The following is a 19,486-nucleotide window of genomic DNA, read 5'->3' on the forward strand; positions in this document are numbered from 1 at the left end:
ATTCGTCCGAGTGCAAGCACTTGGTCTCTTATGCCATTTATTATTAACCTTGAAGAGTTTTGGGCGAAAATCATGTAAAATGGGAACAATATCCTCGAGCGAATGTCTACCTAAACATGCATGGCTCGGGATGGAATAATAAGAGCACACAAAATAATGAAAGAAGTGTCGCCTAATCACCACTAGGTTATGAGTGACATACCTAATTGGTGTCTAAGTTCTGGTGGACTACATGCATGCTACAGCTAAATGTATAAGGTCTATACAAGAAAGTAAGAAAACACAACAAAACATAAAATATGACTCGATACCACACACGACGCAACACAACAAATCCTAGGATTCTAAACGATTTAACCCGAGTCCTTAGATGGTCTGATATTCATCCAAAGAAGCCTACGTATTCCCGCCTCCACAAGAATCAGAGTCACGTAGTTCTTCACACATATTCTAAACTATGATGCGTAAGACATCTAAACCTCTATCCTAGACTCGATCTAGAAGACCGGACTAGTTATTAAAGCTTCTTGTGCGATTATTTAAATTCCAATGGATTGTGGATTTTAGGACACCCTATATGCCCTAACTAAATGCAGGTTAGCCCTAAGCTAATGCATGTAGTTCCTACAACCCATGTGTAACTAGGCTGTGTTTCTTAAGAAAACAAAGGGCGGACTAACGCATCCTATTCTAGTCATCAGTCGGCGATGTGGATCGCCAACTAACCGGACGGAGGCAAAACAAACTCCTAACTCTAACACAAACACACAACAACCACAACAAATCAAAGACAAACTTCTAGCTCTAAAACTCTCTATCTAGAACAAACTCCTAACTCTAAAGGAAGAGCTTTTTGAAAGCAAGGTTTTAAAGTTGTTAATTCAAAAGATTTAAATTGTTATTTTCAAAAGTTTGGGTGGACTTAGGATAAAGATCCCGAGCTGCACTACGTACCTCGTGAAAGAGGATCAAGCCAATGTAGTTCGAAAAGAACTTTCTTAGTACGCTCCTAAAACTTTAACACTTTAGATGATTTTGAATTTTTCTGGTTTTCAAATGTTTTTGAATTTTAAGATATTTCAATGTTTTTTATGTTTTTAAAGTTTTCAAGTGTTTTTGGATTTTAAAATGATTACAATGTTTTCTCTATTAAAGGGAACATGCAAGCACAACCACAATTTGCCCTAAATCTAAAGGGAAAACCCCGAACGAGCAATTAGCGTCTCAAAGAGACGATCCACAACAAGTAAACAAATGTCCCAAGAACAGAGAAAACGATCTAAAATCCTAAGTAAGCAAAGCTCTAATAAGACTGAGTTAGTCTCTAACCAAGATGAAGTAACAACTCAATACATAAAGAGGGGTACAAATGAGTCAATGACTTTAATAACGCTACCAAGAAAGGGGGGAAAATGAGTCAAAGACTCGCTAGAAGAAAGGGCTCTAATCATGGGGCTAAGGTAAGTCTCATAATGGGGAAACTCTCTAAATGAGACAAGGCTTGTCTCCAAATAGGGGCTCTATAAAATGAGACAAGGTATACCTCCTATGCACAAAGGTGGGCTCCAAATATCCCTATCATCGCCCTTGCAAAGATAAAAAGGGACGAGGCAACCAACAGACCAAGTTGGTTTCCAACTAGTAAGAGGTACAACTTGGGGTACAACTTGGAGAGGGTTCTAGAATGGGGCTGAGCATGCCTCTTATAGGCTAACTACTTATAAAACCAAGGCGGACTCCCTAAGGGGAGGCTCTAAATGAGGCTCGTCTCCAAAGGAGAACTACCTATCGAGACAGAGCGCGTCTCCTAATGGGGGCTATAGATAACTCTTTAATTGCTCGTGCAATGAGGGAAAGATTCTATCTAAAAGTATCTAAAAGACTTGGAAAGTCTACTAAATAAAGAGGGGAGCACTACTTGGACTGAACAAGTTCCCTAAATGATGGGCTTGGGATGACTCCTTCATCGCCCAAAGGCTACTAATAGCTAGGAAAATTTCTAAAAAAAAACTAAGCAAGTTTCCTAAATGAAAGGTAAAAGAGGGAAAATGCTACCCTAAATATGCGAAGAAACAACAAAAGTGATACCAACAGGCTACAAAATGTCCTCACCAAGAAGGAACTTAATACATTGTAAGCCCAATGGTTTCCACCTTGGCATTCCCATCTTATTTTGATGATTCCAATACACAAGTGATTAATGATCACTAATGTGTTTGAGTGTCTAAGTTGTAGATCTCATTGGTGCTAAGACAACATTGCTTGGATTGAGGCCAAGAAGATCTCATTGGGCCACATCATGAAGGCCAAAGACATCAAAGTCCAAGACGAATGATGACTTGAAGAATCGCATTGAAGATCGAAGTAAATTTAGATTGTAAAAGATCCAATCTTAATTTAGATTTTAAAATGCATATTTAAGTTAATCTCACACACCCTAAATGTATAAGAGATTGTCCTTGTGGTGTTCCAACACCTTGGAACCCTCATAGCAATCCCAAGTTGGTGAGAAATTGAAAGCCCAAAAACAAAATTGAAAATCTGCTCAACATAGGCTTCTCGGAACTCCGAGAAATTGTCTCGAAACTCCGAGAAATGGTCCAGTAGGCATTTTTCAAGTTCTGTTTGTATTCCCGGAACTCCGAGAACACTATAACGGTCGAATTTTTAGCCGTTGGGAATTTTGCTGGAATTACCACAATGCCATTGAACGGTCATATTTTGGTTTTCCTATATATATGGGCATTCTAAACTTCAAGACCATCAATCCTAACACTCTAAAAACCTACTTGAACATCCATAGAGTGAATCAAACTTGTTTGTGCCTCTCATCATCTAAAGATTAGGATTTGGATCATAGGCTCTATTTGTACATCTTCTACAAAGTTGTAAACCCTTGTGAGGGATTTTTTGTTCTTTCTTTCTTTTCAAGAACTTGTATTGGGCGAGTGTTCGGAGAAGCGTAGCCCACTCTCCGTGGTGAAGATTGCCACCAAGGTTAAAGGTAATCGGTTTTGTAATCGGCATTGATCTTCGCCGAGGTTAAGAAGATCACATAGTGAAGCCATCAACGGGTCTTTGTTGGTGGAGTGGAGTAGGCCTCGCGTTTTGAGGACCGAACCACTTTAAATCTCGGGTGCACTCTCTCTTGAACTCTATCTCTTTACTTTGCATTGCACCTCTAGATTTAACTTGTGTGCTTGAATTTCATTGTTGATCTCTTAATTTCCAAATTAGGTTTGAGTTTTTCAAAAGGTTAAAACTTGCTAAGCAACCTAATAATTTTCACTCCTCATAGTTGCCATCTCGGGACCACCCTTGGAATTTCATACATCCATTACAATAAGACAACATCAACACTTAAGATAACACTATTATGAAAGAGACCCTGTCATTATTATTAGGCTCTTATGCATCTGCATATTAACTTTATGAATAACACTTTAGGCAAATGATTCAATCATTCAACCTATGGAATGCAGAACTATATAATGATGCCATCAGAATAATGCACATCCAAATTCTTTAAAAGAGTTCACACACTAAAGTTGACCCCTGAATGAAAATCATTCTCAAGTATTTCAAAGCAACCGATCACAGCAACAAAAACAATCCATATTAAACCTGGTAAACAAAAAGAAGTTAAAGAAAACTTGGAAACGATCAACTAAAATAAAGAGTGTAAGTAAATCTTATGTAAACACCAAAAGCACACCAATGCAGGCAGCAAAATATGTAACAGCACAATTCCAAACATTTGCATCCATTTTAAGGAAATGCTACTCCCACTACTTATAAGATAAACCATTAGAAGCAATAGAATCAACATTTATGAGGACTGCTACTATCACAAAGGTGTGGGGGCTGCCAATGTAAAAAATGTGAGGGCCGCCATTATCAAAGTAGTGAAAGGGCTGCAAATATTAAAGTGAAATGGTGGCTGCCATAAAAAAAAAAGGTGTAAGGGTTTAAAAATCAAGGGTATAAGGGCTGCCGTTATCAAAAGGGATGTAAGGCTTTCAAAATCAAGGTTGTAAGGGCTGCAAAAAATTAAAATAAAATAAAAAATAAATTTTTTTTGACAATACTCACAAATGAAAATTAATCTAAGGCAAACTAATTTTGAGTAAATATAAAACTAAGCCTCAAGTATTGAAACCAGGAACAAACATGTACATTACAACATCTTATTAAGAGTGCTATTTACTCCATCATGCATTGCTCCGACAGAATGCCACAAATGTTAATAATGTTGCATATTTGGGACTTCCAATATTAATTCATTGTAGGAGCATGGGCTATAGAATAATGCCACTACTAAAATATGGCAAAGTAAAAGCTAGTTCTGAACTGGACTAAACCATTGCTATCCCCTGCAAGGAATAAAAAAGATGGTAACAAAATGAGAACAAACTGGTACAAACAGTTATGGCCATACCAGCTCTTTTCTTTTTTTATGACGCGCATTAGGGACATGAGTCCAATTATTCACTTTAGATCATTGAGACTCAAACCCCAAATAGAGGATCATTCCCCAAGTTGGATAACCACATCAACTCAACTCATTCACATTGGAAAAAAAGAAGTAGCCCTGCAATTGGGAAATGGCTGAAGGAGGCATTTCTCCAACTGATAAGAATGAAGTCTAGCTGTTCGGATCATATCTATGATCCAAACTTCTAGATTTCCAAGTTATGCCGGTTATAAACGGAGGGACACCCAAACTTCTAATTAACAAGAGAATGCATCAATTAAACGCCTCAGATTACTTTGATTTGTATATAAAATCATGGATTTAAAGAAGAAGATAGGGTTACCTGAATCGAACTATAGAGATACCGTAATTCCAAAATTAGTGATGATGATCGCAAATCATGGAAGCGGTCGGATGAAATGAAGGCCAGGGATTAAGATGATAACGACAAAATTCACAGATCTGACCGGAGAAGGAATGAATTCGCAGGAGATGCTGGCGGCTGATGTTTGCAGAATTGTCAGATCTAGGGTGGAACGGAACGAATCGAACAATGATGTCCGGAGATAGAGCTGGATTGCCGATCCCCTTTCTTCTCTTCTCTTTCTCTCTACTCCTTCGATTTTTGTGCAAGAGATTGGATTTGCGATGACTAGAAATGGCGGCTCAAGGTATTGTCGGCCGGGGAAAATAATGCCAACGGTGATGGCCGGATCTAGTAGTAGCAATGAGGAAACTGATCGGATCCCGGCGGAAATCGCCGGAATTAACGAGGTTTCTCAGATCTAATAGAGATGGCTACAAGGAATAAAAGAATTGGAGGTAATGATGATGGCTGTGATGGTAGGGGTGATCGGATCTTGGGGTTAAGAAGAAGATAAATGTCGAATTCCGGCAACAATGCCGGAATCAATGGCATTGGGGAAATGGGATAATGATGGAGGTTTTTTCTGTAATGTGATTGAAGTAGGTAAGATCAAGATAGATGGGGATGGGTGACCGGACTCCGGTGAGGCGTGGTCGGAAAGGAGGAAATGGTAGAGGAGAAGAAGGAGGTTGGAATGGTGGTGAAATGGAGGTGTGGCTGACGAGGTGTGGAGCTCGTCGGATTTCCGGCGGAATCGCGGGAGAAGAAGACAGAAATCCCTCTCTCTCTCTTATGCGGCTGCAAAAAATGAGACTCCCCCCTGTTCAATCGATTTCTCTATCCTTTTTTATAAGATGTGATTAGGGTTCTTTCATTAGATTGATCCTCACCCTTGGTTCTTTCTCTTTTAAGGGATGCGATCAACCCATTTGTCTCCTTTTCAGGGTGAAATAACACCCTTTATCTCCAAATATAGCCCTCCCCAGTGTATTCATCACTACTCTGTTGCACTTTTGCGTCGTCATCTCGGGTAGAATATGGGGATAATATTTGGCCCCTTTTTGCTGAGCATCTAGGTTGATATTGGCACACCTTGTTAAAATAACCCTCCTTTTACATGATAAAATAGCAAATTCAACCCTTTTCTCACTCTATATATTGCCACTCACGCCCCCCTCTTTTCTTCCTCTTTTCTTAAACAAAGAAAACGGATTCCCCTCCCAACAGACCTTAATTCATTGATATAAAAAAATGAGGACTACGCTGATTTGGACACCCCCTTGCCTTGGTAAATTCACCCTCCTCATTTGGCTTCTCCTCTCTAACAATTTGTGTATGGAAATTGGTATTGGCACACCCTCACTCTCTACTGTTTCATACACTTGGGCTTTTCCCATTTTTCTTTTAGAAATGAACTCCCACAGCCAAGAGTCCCTTTTTATATAATGGAAATGATATATTTGCTCTCTACTCTTTCCACTGGACAGCCCTCTTTTAATACATTTTCACAACCTTCTTTAGACTCCACAGGGGGATCTTGAGTGAAAAGTGGCCATGAGAAAAATGATAAAATCTGCTTCTTTTTTCATTCCATGGACAGCCCTATGTACCACTTAATTCACCTCCCATTTGGTGCATTTTATGACTACTCTTTTTGCTACAGGGAAGTGGCTCGGGTAAGAGAAGGGGTCTAAAAAAATTGGAATATGCTCCCTTCTTCCCTGGACAGCAACTTCTAGTGTATTTAATACACTATAAGGGTGGTCTAAATAAGAAAAGGGGTGAACATTTTGCTCTTGCTATTACACTAGGGATTAGTAATGGCACACCCCTGCTTCACTAATGCACTCCACCTTTTCAATTCACCATTAGTTATAGCACAAACTCAGCTAGTCCTATTTGCTATTTCTTGTCCAATTCTTCTTAAACTTTGCGGGCACTCCTCTTGCACTCACTAATGAGCAAGACGGGTCAATGAAACTGGGGGTTCTCTTTACACTTAACATGCTTCCATGAATTTTCGGGACTTGAATTTTTGAAACTCTTGCGATTAACTTCTGAATTTTATTTGATTTCAGGGTTTAAGGTTCGGTCAAAATGGGGTGTCTACAGTCGGGTTGAAAACGGGTTGGAACTCGGGTCGGATCGGGTTCGGGTTGAACAAATGGTTGCTGGGGTCGGGTTTGGGTTAGCATCTACTCGACCCAACCCGACCCGAGTTGCACCCCTAATGGATGGTTTGGATGACACCAAACAAACGGAAAAGAAAGGAGGAAATGCAAGTGAAAACTAAGATGAAACAGCCCGCCAACCAAAGGAATCCACCCAAGGGATAATAGCAAATAATACAACAAGGAATCCTTCTTTTTCACAAGCCAAAGGCTAAACTTGATTCAAATTCTCTGCAAAAGTCTCTTCTCTACAGCCCAAATAAATAATTAAGTAGGCATGGAACAACCCTCCAGCCATAGGTGCATTTTTAAAGGCTTGAACAACATTTCCTATCTTAACAGCACAAGTTCCAAGAAAGAAGGGAGAGGAAAAATAAAGTTACTTTGATTAATACTTAAGGCTATCTTACTAAACTTAATTGTGGTCTTTGGGACTTATTAAAGCGTAAATATAATATAAAAAATAACTTAAATCATATCCAAAAACGTTTGGAATAATGGGTTGGACAGTAGGCAAAAAGAAACCCAAAACTGCTGAAATTCGTATGTTGTAGGCAGCTTCAACCCTTCTCAGAAAAATAGCACTAATTCCCTCCACAGAACTCAGATTTACGAACCGTTTGTTGCGTTGGAAAGTAAACTCGTAGATCTTTCCAACCATGTATGGTTTGCTATGTTCAAAGCTCTGAGTAAATTCAGTTTTTACCTAAAAGATGACCTAAAATCATGGACTACAACTCTATTTTTGGACCTTTTAATTTTGGGGCCTAGGCTAGTGGGCCTAGTAGACTCGGTTTGACGATCCATCGAGGTAGTTCCGGCGTCATTGGATCATCCTATGATGTGGTCCGTACTTTTTTGGAAAAATAAGGGACTATTAGGCCTTACACCATATGAAACCTCACAATTCAAAAACAAAATGTCCAAATACCAGATATGAATCTTGGGGACATAAAAGTCTAATAGAATGACATAAAAAATAAAAAATGTAAGTGATGGAACAAACGAAGGTGTGTGTGTATCTATCTAACTCTATATCATCTATGTGTGTGTTAAAATGTGTTGGGAATAATAAAACACTCTTTATTTATTACAGTGATCAAAGTAGTGACCATCGGATAGGGAGAGTTCATGTTGGTGAAGGCAGGTACGCATGTTTCTGTACTCTCTCTTGTTCCAAAAATATTAAATAGTAATTTCACTGGTAGGTTTATTGAGAATCTCATATTTTTTTAAATATTAAATAGTAATTTAGTGGGTTTATGAGGAATTTCTTTTTGGAACTACCAAGATCAGAGTGAAGAGATGCTTAGCTAAGCTTTGGGGCTATCAGAGTGATCAGCTATTTTCGTCTCTTGGAGAGTTTACGTTGGTGAAAGGAGGTATTTTCCTGCTCTCAATTTTTTCATAGAAATTATTCAGTGATTTGAGGAAGATTAGAGGAATGCTTTAGTAGAGCAGAATCCTCTATTCTTGGATACGTTCATCTTTTCTTTTGGAAAGTAAACAATTAATGAGTTTTTATATGGTGTAAGCCCTTATAGTCCCGTATTTTTCGAAAAGTACTGTACAGAGCAAACTATAACATGATCTAAACCGTCCATCTGATCGGCCACAATGCAAATAGGTTGGCCAAAAATATCATTTCTATAGGATGATCCCAACCCTCTGATCTAGTGAGAACTGCATATTATGGAAACCTCTATAGATCAGAGGGCTAGGATCATCCTATGATGTGGGCCGTACAATACTTTTTGGAGAAATAAGGGACTATAAGGGCTTACACCATATGAAACATCTCAATTTAAAAACAAAACGTACAAATACCAGGTGTGAATCTTGGTTAACTTTGACCAAAGTAAAAAAAAATGACATAACATAATAAATGGAAGGGATATAAGGCGTGAGGAATTATATAATATAATTGTTAAAACACACTTTGTTTATCAGAGCTATCATCTACGTCATCTTTGCATCGAGGAGAGTTCATGTTGGTGAAGGCAGGTATGCTTGTTTCTCTATACTCTTTTTTTCTTAAATTATATTAATTTGAAATTTTGTCGATTTCCAGGCGGGATTCTCTGTTTTTCTCTTAAATATTACAAAATTTAGCGAGTTTATGGGAAATATCATCTTTCGTAACTATTAAATAGCAATTCTTTAGTAGGGCACAACCACTAATTGTAACATAATGAGGTATGCCTACTAACAATACAATACTCAGCTTGTCTCATTGTAAAGGTCGCCCCGACTGAGCATTCTAATGAAGACCACTAGGAGTCCGTTTGGTTGCCATCAAAATAGTATTTTCTTGTGAAAGTAAAATGACCTCAGTTTCCCATTCCCAAGGATGTTTGGTGGTTATTTAATTTATCATTCTCCTTTCCTTCAGGAAACTAATCATGCCTCTTCATCAAAATGTGAAATACTAGAAATAAATTCTCTCTTTAATTCATAATCAAAATCATATGTCTGATTTGCATTCTACATAAAAACATTTTAATTCTCTCTCTCATATTGCCCCTACAAAATAGGCACATGGAAGGAGAATTTTAACGCCACTTTTCCACCTCCTTTTGGAGCAAAAATCTCTCTACTTTTCCTAAAATTAATCTCCATCTTTCGGCCAACTTTAACTCCACATAAAACTAGACTTCGGCCATTTCTTATGTTATCCGATTAAAAAACTAAGTCCTTTCATCCGGCCAATTAAAGCAAAATAAAATGTGACTTATGCTTCTAATTACTCTTAAAAACATCTAGAGCTCTACCCTTCCTGTGAAACTCATTGTGATAAATATGAAATCGACAATGGTCGTCAATCTTAAGGCCACTCCAATCCTCTAACGATCTAGGGACGATAGACCACCGACTAGTATGTTAGAAGTAGTAATTCATACTAGTGGGGCCAACCTAAGTCTATCTTAATTCTTCTAGAAGTTTTTGACTGAGTGGGATTCTTTAGGTTGTTTTTTTCTTTAGTTGAGTTGATATTAAATTTTTTCTATAGCTATTTGTAGACACCCCATTTTGTCAAGACATGACTAATGATAGGTTTGTTGCGATGATGAATCCTATGATGAGTCCCGAAGCTTCTCTAGGTCTTTCCCTCGATGTCTCTCTCAACATTTCTCTAGGTTTTCAAGAACACAAAGTCACCCAAATAGCCAAGACACCCCACGACCACCTACAACCAGGCCTACATCCAGAATCATCCGAGTTCACCAAAACCTTTCGAAAGAACCCTGAATTGGTCAAACAAAGGTCCCAAGAATAAAGCTCGATAGCTCGGCACCCTCTTTTTATAGCAAACACAACATCCTGAAGATTAAATCACCAAAACAAAGGAAAAGCTCTCCCTGAAGCCATTTCTAAGAACCAGAACCACCTTTTGGTCACCATAACCACTTTTGGTAACCATAAACCACTTTGGCTACCAGGAACAACCTTCCCAGAGCAAAAAACTACTTGTCAAGCAACCAACAAACCAGAACAAAAAATCGGGAACTTGAAGCCAACTTTCCAAGGACCTGAAACCCATTTCGAGGACCCATAAAACACTTTTGGTTACCAGAAACCACTTTCTGGGAACTAGAAACTACCCTCGGTTATGAAGAAATATTCCTTAGGAACGAAAGATCAAATCTTGCTACCAAGGACATTTCATTAAAAACCAGAAACCATTTACTAGCAAGCCAGAGCAATTGACCATCTTTTAGTCACCAAAAATCATAACTACCAAAAGTTACTTTTTTTACTGCTTGGGACCATTTCCGACAACTGAAAATCAATTCGGGTTACCAAACAACTGTTTTGAAACTACCAAACATTCCCAAAACTTGAAATCCAGTCCTGGAAACCCGAAAACCATTCTCGATACCCCAAAACCCGACATACGCTAACAAAAACCACTTTTTAGTGGTCCCATAAGCTCCACCAAAGTCTATAAAAGGAGGCTTTCCCCTCCTTCAATTTTCATTCCTTTTCACTCCTCCACTTTTGCTCTGGTTTTCTTTCCCCCTCTTTGATATTTATACCCCTTTAACATTTAGTTGCTATCTACACTCCTTTAAGCCCTTAGCACCCCTCCCTCTTTGGTATTCACACCCTTTTTCCATTTGGTTTTAGAAAACCCTAGAGAGAGAAATCTTGGGGACATTTCAGAAACTAATCCTAACCAATATATGCTGAAATCTCTTATGATATACCACCGTGCGTCGGAGTTATGCCGAATGTCATATGATTTGGAGCATCAGCAACCTATAAACTAGTTATATTTATAGTTTTCTGTACTTTCCTTTACAAAACCGGTAATGGGTAGCAACAGGGTTTGGGAATCCTCCTCTCCCCTTTTCATTATTAAGGGATGCTTCCTTAATTCCGGTTCTTTGTATTCAACAATCCATTTAGAGATTGACCATGCTTCAAGGTATCTAGAGCGAAGCATTATATGGTCTATCCCAATCTTTTGAGGATTGTTGTCTATTAACAACTAGATTAATGAGATTCCTTTACTGTCCATAAGTCTAATTGAAGGATGCTTCCTCAATTCCGGTTAATCGTATTCAACAATCAATTTGATTAGAGATTGACCATGCTTTTAGGTGCCTAGAGCGAAGCGTTATATGGTCTATCTCAAGCTTTTGAGTATTATTGTCTATGAAGAACTAGATTAAAGAGATTCCTTTACTGTCCATAAGTCTAATTAAAGGATGCTCCCTTAATTCTCGTTCTTGTATTCAACAATGAAAAAATTGGGATCTGGTAACGGATTGCCCTTTGGCATATCTAGAAGAGGCAATGGGTGTAGATGTAGAGGTTTTAGTTTGCTCCATCATTTTCTCTTGTAATAATTTTCAGAAATAAAAAATCTATGTAAGAGCCTTGAGCTCTGATACCAAATCCTAATAGGCAATCTAAGAGGGGGGGGGGGGGGGGGTGAATTAGGTTTATAAAATTTTTAGCAAAAATTAAGAATTAAAAATAACTAACCATTGTTAACTTTGAATTAAAGTGCAAAGCAAAGTAAAGATGTTACCAATTAGAGGAGAGAAGGATGGAAGAAGTAGAAGAAGATGAACACCAAGAATTATAGTGGTTCGGTCCTTACATCAAAGAATGCTTGAGCCCTTGTGCGGTGGCGGCCTTACTAACTCCAAAGAAAGATGGAACACAACGTATGTGTGTGGATAGTTGTTCCACTAACCGAATCATTATCAAATACCGATTTCTATTCCAATAATTGATGATATGTTTGACATGCTTGCCGGTGCAAAGATATTTTCCAAGATTGATCTTAGAAGTGGCTACCATCAAATTCAAATCAAGCTGCGTGATGAATGGAAGACCACTTTCAAGACATGTGAAGGCTTATATGAGTGGCTTATTATGCCATTTGGTCTCTCCAACGCTCCAAGTATCTTCATGCGGGTAATTAATCAAGTCCTTCGCCCTTTTATTGGAATGCTTGTTGTTGTTTATTTTGATGACATTCTTATTTATAGTCATGATAAAAGTAAGCATGTAGATCATTTGAGGGTTGTTCTAACCACTTTAGAGGTGAAAAACTCTATGTAAACCACAAAAATTCTTTCATGACAACTAGTCTAGCTTTTTTAGGCTTTGTTTTGACTCCAACATGGATTAGAGTGGATGATGAGAAGATCAAAGTTGTCCAAGAATGGTCAATTCCAAAGAGCTTGCAAGAAGTGAGGAGTTTCTATGGATTGGCCTCATTTTATCACCGATTCATAAGAAATTTAAGCACTCTATCAACCCCTTGACGGATTGCATGAAAAAAGATGGGTTCAAGTGGACAATGGAGGCTGAAAAGAGTTTTCAACTTATAAAGAACAATTTGTCTAGTGCTCCTGTGCTTGCTTCGCCGGACTTTGAGAAGATGTTTGAGGTTGATTGTGATGCCTCTCATGTGGGCATTGGTGGAGTACTTAGCTAAGAGGGACATCCCATTGCCTTCTTTAGTGAAAAGCTCAATGAAGCAGAGAAGTACTCTACTTATGATGTGGAATTTTATGCCATTGTTCAAGCACTTCGGCATTAGCGATCGTATCTTGTTCAAAGGGAGTTTATTTATAATGCTAATCATGAAGCTCTCAAGCAAATCAATAATCAAGGAAGCCTAAATCGAAGACATGCAAAGTGGATTTTTTTCTTACAAGAATATACTTTTGTAATTAAAGCAGAAGAGTGGAAAGTGCAATAAGTGGCGGATGCTCTTAGTAGAAGAGTAGCTCTTCTTAATTCCTTGAGTGTGCAACTTGAAGGGTTTGATGGCATTCGAGACATGTATGCTAACGATGAAGACTTTGGTGAAATTTGGATGCTTTGCAAAGAAAGGAAGCATGACGATTACCTTCTTCAAGATGATTTTTTCTTTAAGGAGAGTCGCTTATGCATTCCAAAATGCTCCCTTGGAGAGTATGTTATTAAAGAACTACATTCAGGAGGTTTGGGAGGACATTTCGGAAGAGACAAACTTTTTTGTTAGTGAAAGAGAAGTATTTTTGGCCGACAATATGCATTGTATATTCAAAGCTATCTAATAATAACAATGGCATTCGACAATATGCATTACAAACCAAGATTACTTGGAAAAACCAAATGGAATAAAATTGAACAAGAAACACTTACCAGCTGCATCTCTACTTTCAAACCATAAGATTTACCTACATTGTCCCAGCAGTCATCTAAAGCATTGGCAATAACTGCAGTTATCACCTCCGCTTGCTCCGATGGAATCCCATGTGCTTCTAATTGTTTGACCTACAAGTCAATACAAGTCCATAAACATTTTACATCAGAATCACCACAACAAATAAAAAATCGAAAAAAAAATGTAAGCCAAATACAAACATGGTGATCAAGAAATTTTACCAAAGCTAATGTGTCCACATGAAAAGATTGTCTCCAGTTAGATTTCACAAGGTGAGATATCTCCCTACGAAAAAATTGGATACCAAGATCAGAGCGAAGAGATGCTTAGATAAGCTTTGGGGCTATCAGAGTGACCAGCTATTTTCATCTCTTTGAGAATTCACGTTGGTGAAAGCAGATATTTTCATGCTCTCAATTTTTCTTAGAAATTAGACAGAGACTTGAGGAAGATTAGAAGAATGCATTAGTAGTATAGAATCCTCTATTCTTGGATATGTTCATCTCTTTTCTTTTGGAAAGTAAACAATTCAAAAACAAATAGTCCAAATAGCACGTATGAATCTATGTTAACTTTGACCAAAGTAATAAAATGGCATAAAATAATAAATGGAAGGGATATAAGGCGTGAAGAAATATATAATATAATTATTAAAACACTCCTTGTTTATCGGTGCGACCATTGGCATCAATGCGACCATCTGCATTATCTTTGCATCGACGACGAGAGTTCACGTTGGTGATATGTTATATGATAAAAACTGACATGAGATAGAGAAGAAACCCTAATTCAGTAAAAACAAAACCAATAGCGGATGAAACCAAACCTATTTTCCTAACAAAAATTCACATTATAAAGAAAAGTAGAAAACAAAACAGGAAAACAAAAAAATAATATTAAACTTTCTACGATAAAAAACGAACGTAAGATCAAAGAATAAACTCTAGTTCGGTGTAAAAACCCAATATCAGATGATACCAAACCTTTTTTCCTAACAAAATTTCACAGGCTCTGTTTCTTTCAACGAAACATGTGATGGGTGTTAAAAAAAGTTTGCCCCCATTTTTAAGTGGGGAAATAGCCATAAAATTCGTTTTATGCCCATTTTATGTCGAAAGAAACAGAGCCATAAGAGAGAAGGACCAAAAGAAAAATAGGCAAATAATAAAAATAACTTTTGATGACAAAATTAACATGAGATCAGAGAAGAACCCTGATTGAGTAAAAAAAAAACCAACATAAGATGAAACCTTACCTACTTTCATGATAGAACTTCACAATAGAGAAAAGGAGCAAAAGAAAAAATAGGGAAATCAAAAGAAGCTTATAATGATAAAAAACCACATTAGAAAAAAGGAAAGAAAAAAAAGAAAACAAAGAAGCAACCAAAACCAATTTCTCCTTTACAAATCCAAATTAGAGTAAAAAGGAAAAGAAAGGAAGCATTCAGACAAAAAAAAACTTCTCACAATCTCTCCAAGAAAAAAAAAATTAACAGAAAAGGGAAAACAGGAAAAAGGAAAGGACCCATTCCTTAGTTGGAATACGAGAGAGAGAGAGAGAGAGAGAGAGAGAGAGAGAGAGAGAGAGAGAGAGAGGAAACCCTAATTAAGTAAAAAAACAAATATAAGATCAGATAAGAAACCCTAATTCAGTAGGAAAAAAATCTAATATAAGATCAGAGAACCCTAACTCAGTAGAAAAAAAACAAATATAAGATCAGAGAAGAAGTCCTAGTTTAGTTAATACTAATATAGTATCAGAGAAGAAACCCTAGTTCAATAGAAACCCTAATTCGGTAAAATAAATCTAAATTTAAGATTAAGTCAAAACTATTTTTCTAACAAAAATTCACATTATAGAAAAGTACCAAAGAACACGAGTAAACCACCAAAGTAACTTTCTATGATAAAACCAGCATAAGATCAGGGAAAACAAACCCTAATTCAGGAAAAAAAACCTAGTATAAGATTAGAAAAGAGGAAAACGAAAAGGAAAAACAAATTATGTGAACATTCAAACAAAAAAAACATCAGAGAAGAAACCTAGTTCAGTAAAAAAACCTAATTTACGATAAGAGAAGAAACCCTAATTCACTAAAAAAAATCTAATATAAGATTAAACAAAACTATTTCTAGGGAAATGATATCAGCACAACCATGTTTAATAATTGCACAAACTCGGCTTGTCTTTTCTTTTTTAAGTGGCTTGTGATAGCTTTTTGGGAACGATAATAACCTTGACAGCTCTTTAAATACTAAACGACAAGGTTTAATGCTGATATCAAAACATAGTTGTGATGATATCATTTCCCTTCTTTTCTTAGCCATACAAGTAAATTTTTGGACAATCTGGGCCATCAGATAAATTTGTTTTGCTCTATCCCATTGAAGGTGGGCCCCACCGAAAAATTGGTGGAATTTCTTGTCCGTGGGCAATCTAAGGTGGGCCCGCCATATCGACGGCCCTAGTTGTCTCGGTCGCACTTCTGAGAGACTATCTTACAACTAGAAAAAACAATCATTTGCTTTCTTGACAGTACTAGAAAAAAAAAGCCTTATATATGATCATCTGATCAAGGTGGGGCCAGTGGCAATCCGATGTGTTCAGAAAAATAGAGATCAACGGGCCAGATCACATCCATGTGGTGACATGAGATCCAAGGAAAATTATCAAATACAATTAGTAGAATAGCTAGAAATCCGCTGTTTGGGAACGTCTGATCAGAGATCTTGATCGTTAGGATAGTGCGCCCTGTTGGGTCGATGTATAGATAATGACCATCAAACAAACTGAGAAACAAAAATGATCGATGGTTAACATCTACTAATTGGATGGCTAGGATGATTCGTGATTTTTCTAACTATTAATATCATGAGTGGGCCCGAATCAAGCTTCTAATATTTATATAATAGGGCTCTCATAGCTTCATCTTCTTCCATATTAAAATGAACAGGAGAAAATACCTTCGTTACCTAAGGGCCTATCTTTCTTTTGAATTTGAGAAACAATTGTCAGTAACAAACGGATTGTTGGGCTGCAATGGGAGATGATTTTTTCACACCCTGTAGGATGATGCACCCCCTTTATCGTGAATTGTGGGCAGACTTGACGCTTTCTAACGTCAATTCACGTTAAAAGGGGCGCATCATCCTAAGAGGGGTTGAAAAAACATTGCTTGGCTGCAATTTATGTTTATTAGTTTTTGATTCACAATCGGTTCTCTAATTCCCAAACAAACAGGGACTGACTTCTAAATTAGACATTAAAGCCTCTTTGAGGGCACTATTCATTTCTCAACTATTATATTTATTATTTACAAATAATCATATTTTAACTTCAAAATCATTTCTATAAAATATTATATTTTTTTGGACCTATCCAAAGAGTTTCTAAATTACTGTAGGTGAAAATGGAACACATACAAAGAGTTGTATTATACATACTCCTAAATTACTCAGCTAGCCCTATAACAAAAGGCCCCGTTTGCATTGCAAGAAAAATATTTCTGACGGAAAGTTCATTCTTGGGAAAAAATTTCTTTGAATGATAAACATGGTTTTAAATTTCGACCGGACCGACACCGAAACGTACCATACCAGTATTTTATTTCGTCGGAAATTTCAGTCAAAATTTCATTTTTCCCAAAATTTCCTTGTACTGGCCTCCTCTTATGCCCTGGCTTTATATTTTTGATTTAACACGTCTCTCTTTCTCTCCCTCTCTTTTTATGATTTACCCTTAGTTGCTATCCCTATCTATTCGTATATGCAAGGGTAAAAGTGTCTTCTAATCTGTAGCACTGAGACTTGGACAAACTCTATCTAATATGTATCCTCTCTCTTTCTCTAATTTGTGAGATATTTTTTTACTCATCTCCATCTAATACGTCTCTTCCTAGTTGTCTGACTGAAGGTTATCACAGACCCTCTCTAAGCAGTTGGAGTACGCTTTTTAGAGAGCCATTTTGGTCGTCTCCTTCCGCCAGCGAAGCTCGAGAAGAGAAAGCCTTGCATTTTTTTTCTTTTCTTACTAAAATCTTTAGTTAATACGTGTGCCTTTTCCCATCCCTCTCAAAGAGGCGTGCCCCCCTCTCTCTCTTTCTCTCTCTGTACAAAAACATGTTTTTTAATTAATTAAATATTTTACCGAATTATTGAAATTTCGGCCAAAAAATTTTATTGAATAAAATAAGGTTCGTTCAAGTTATCTTTTAAATGTGGAAAAAAGAGAGAAAACATTTCCCTTACCAAACTTCTCTTAAAAATTAGTATCATCATGATCGGATCGGTTCAAGTTATAATTTTGAACACAAAAATCAAAATTTCAGCGAAAAGTTGCAACTTTAAGGATCATTATTTGTGGATACTGTCATACTTGTATGAAGTTCTTGTCCAATAATAGAACGGAGAATTGTCATGAGAGATTTGAACTAGTTTTGATGTAGAACGACAATGCGAAACAAATCTTTACTCTCTTTTTTCTAATTTTTGTCAGTTTATTTGTGTCCCATGTTTTTAGCATCAAATCTTGTTATTTTTGGTTGATTTTGGTGTCTTTAGAAAGGTTTTTCGATTACCTATCTAACGAGCCCAAGATCTCGCGATTTGTACTTGATTTGAGCAAGTTATGAGCATCTTACGAATATGGTATAAATCAATTACGAGATTTCTATTTTAGGATTATCTTTGTCATATTTCTTGCTTTTATTTATGTTGCTTTAGATAGAAGATGGAGAATAATTGTTTGGCAAGTATTTAGGGTTGCTAATCATAAGTTTTGACTCTATATATTGTAATGGCATGAGGAAAGAAATATATAGATTGAATATAGTTTTTTTTTTTTGGGACATCACTTTTGAAGAGAGCATTGGCTATTTTATGTGGGTGAAGGCCCTTCACTCCTTTCTCATGTTGTATTGGAGTTTTTCTCCAAACTGTGGCATGGGTTTTCAAACCCCATGAATTTATTTTAGTTGCTGCTTGTGTTGATCTCAAACTTGTGTTGCCGCTCGACACTCCCTTCATCAGTTGGTATAAGAGCACAAGAGATCTCATACGCATGTACGACGGGATGAAGTCGTTGCACCTAACATCGTCCAACCTGATCTAGCCGCAGAGAACCAAGAACTCCAACAACAAGTGAAGACTTTCACACATAGCTAACATTACTTGAAGCCCGCATCCATGAGAAGACACCCATGATCTGAGAGTGCCTTTGAGAGACCCTTTCATGGCTAGGCGCCATGTAAGGGATCGAGAAAAGATGAAAAAAAGGAAGAATAGAAGGTTAGTGCAACACCGAAAAATAAATGATTTGGAGGACGATTGCCTAAAATCGAGGTTGAGTTTTCTTCAAGCGGGGGTGAATGATGCAGAACGACAACACTTCTTTATTTTCAAATTTTTGTCATTTTATTTCTGTCCCATGTTTTTGGCATCAAATCTTGCTTTTTTGGCTTATTTTGGTATCTTTAGAAAGGTTTTTTGATTCCCTATCTAACGAGCCCATGATCACGTGATTTGGACTTGATTTAAGCAAGTTATGGGCATTTTACAGATATGGTATAGGTCAATTATGGGATTTCTATTTAAAGATTATTTTACTCATATTTCTTGCTTTTATTATTATTACTTTTGATAGAAGATAGAGAATAATTGTTAGGCAAGTATTTAGGGTTGCTATTCTTAAGTTTTGACTTTCTATATATTGTAATGGCCTGAGTAAATGAAGTTATAGATTGAATAATATTTATTTTTGGGACATCTCTAGCGAAGAGAGCATTGGCTCTTTCACGTGGG

At 37.1% G+C, this 19,486-nt stretch overlaps 1 long non-coding RNA gene across 17 annotated transcripts in view; it reads left to right on the plus strand.

Annotated features, from left to right (window-relative positions):
- The window catches only part of LOC143857206 (uncharacterized), a 71,627-nt gene that overhangs the window by 23,058 nt on the left and 29,083 nt on the right, over positions 1-19,486 (plus strand). For 3 of the 17 annotated variants that reach the window (XR_013238511.1, XR_013238520.1, XR_013238513.1), the window contains exons 5-7: positions 8,109-8,159; positions 8,309-8,394; positions 8,963-9,016. The exons of 13 other annotated variants lie outside the window; for them this stretch is intronic. This is a non-coding gene — a long non-coding RNA (uncharacterized LOC143857206). Of the gene's footprint in view, positions 1-8,108; positions 8,160-8,303; positions 8,395-8,962; positions 9,017-19,486 lie in introns of all 17 variants that reach the window. One more of the 17 variants, XR_013238512.1, reaches the window with a different exon arrangement.

This window comes from Tasmannia lanceolata, unplaced genomic scaffold (assembly GCF_043159265.1).
Source record: "Tasmannia lanceolata isolate RefF3 unplaced genomic scaffold, GAP_Taslan_0.1 ptg000024l, whole genome shotgun sequence".
NCBI lineage: Eukaryota > Viridiplantae > Streptophyta > Magnoliopsida > Canellales > Winteraceae > Tasmannia > Tasmannia lanceolata.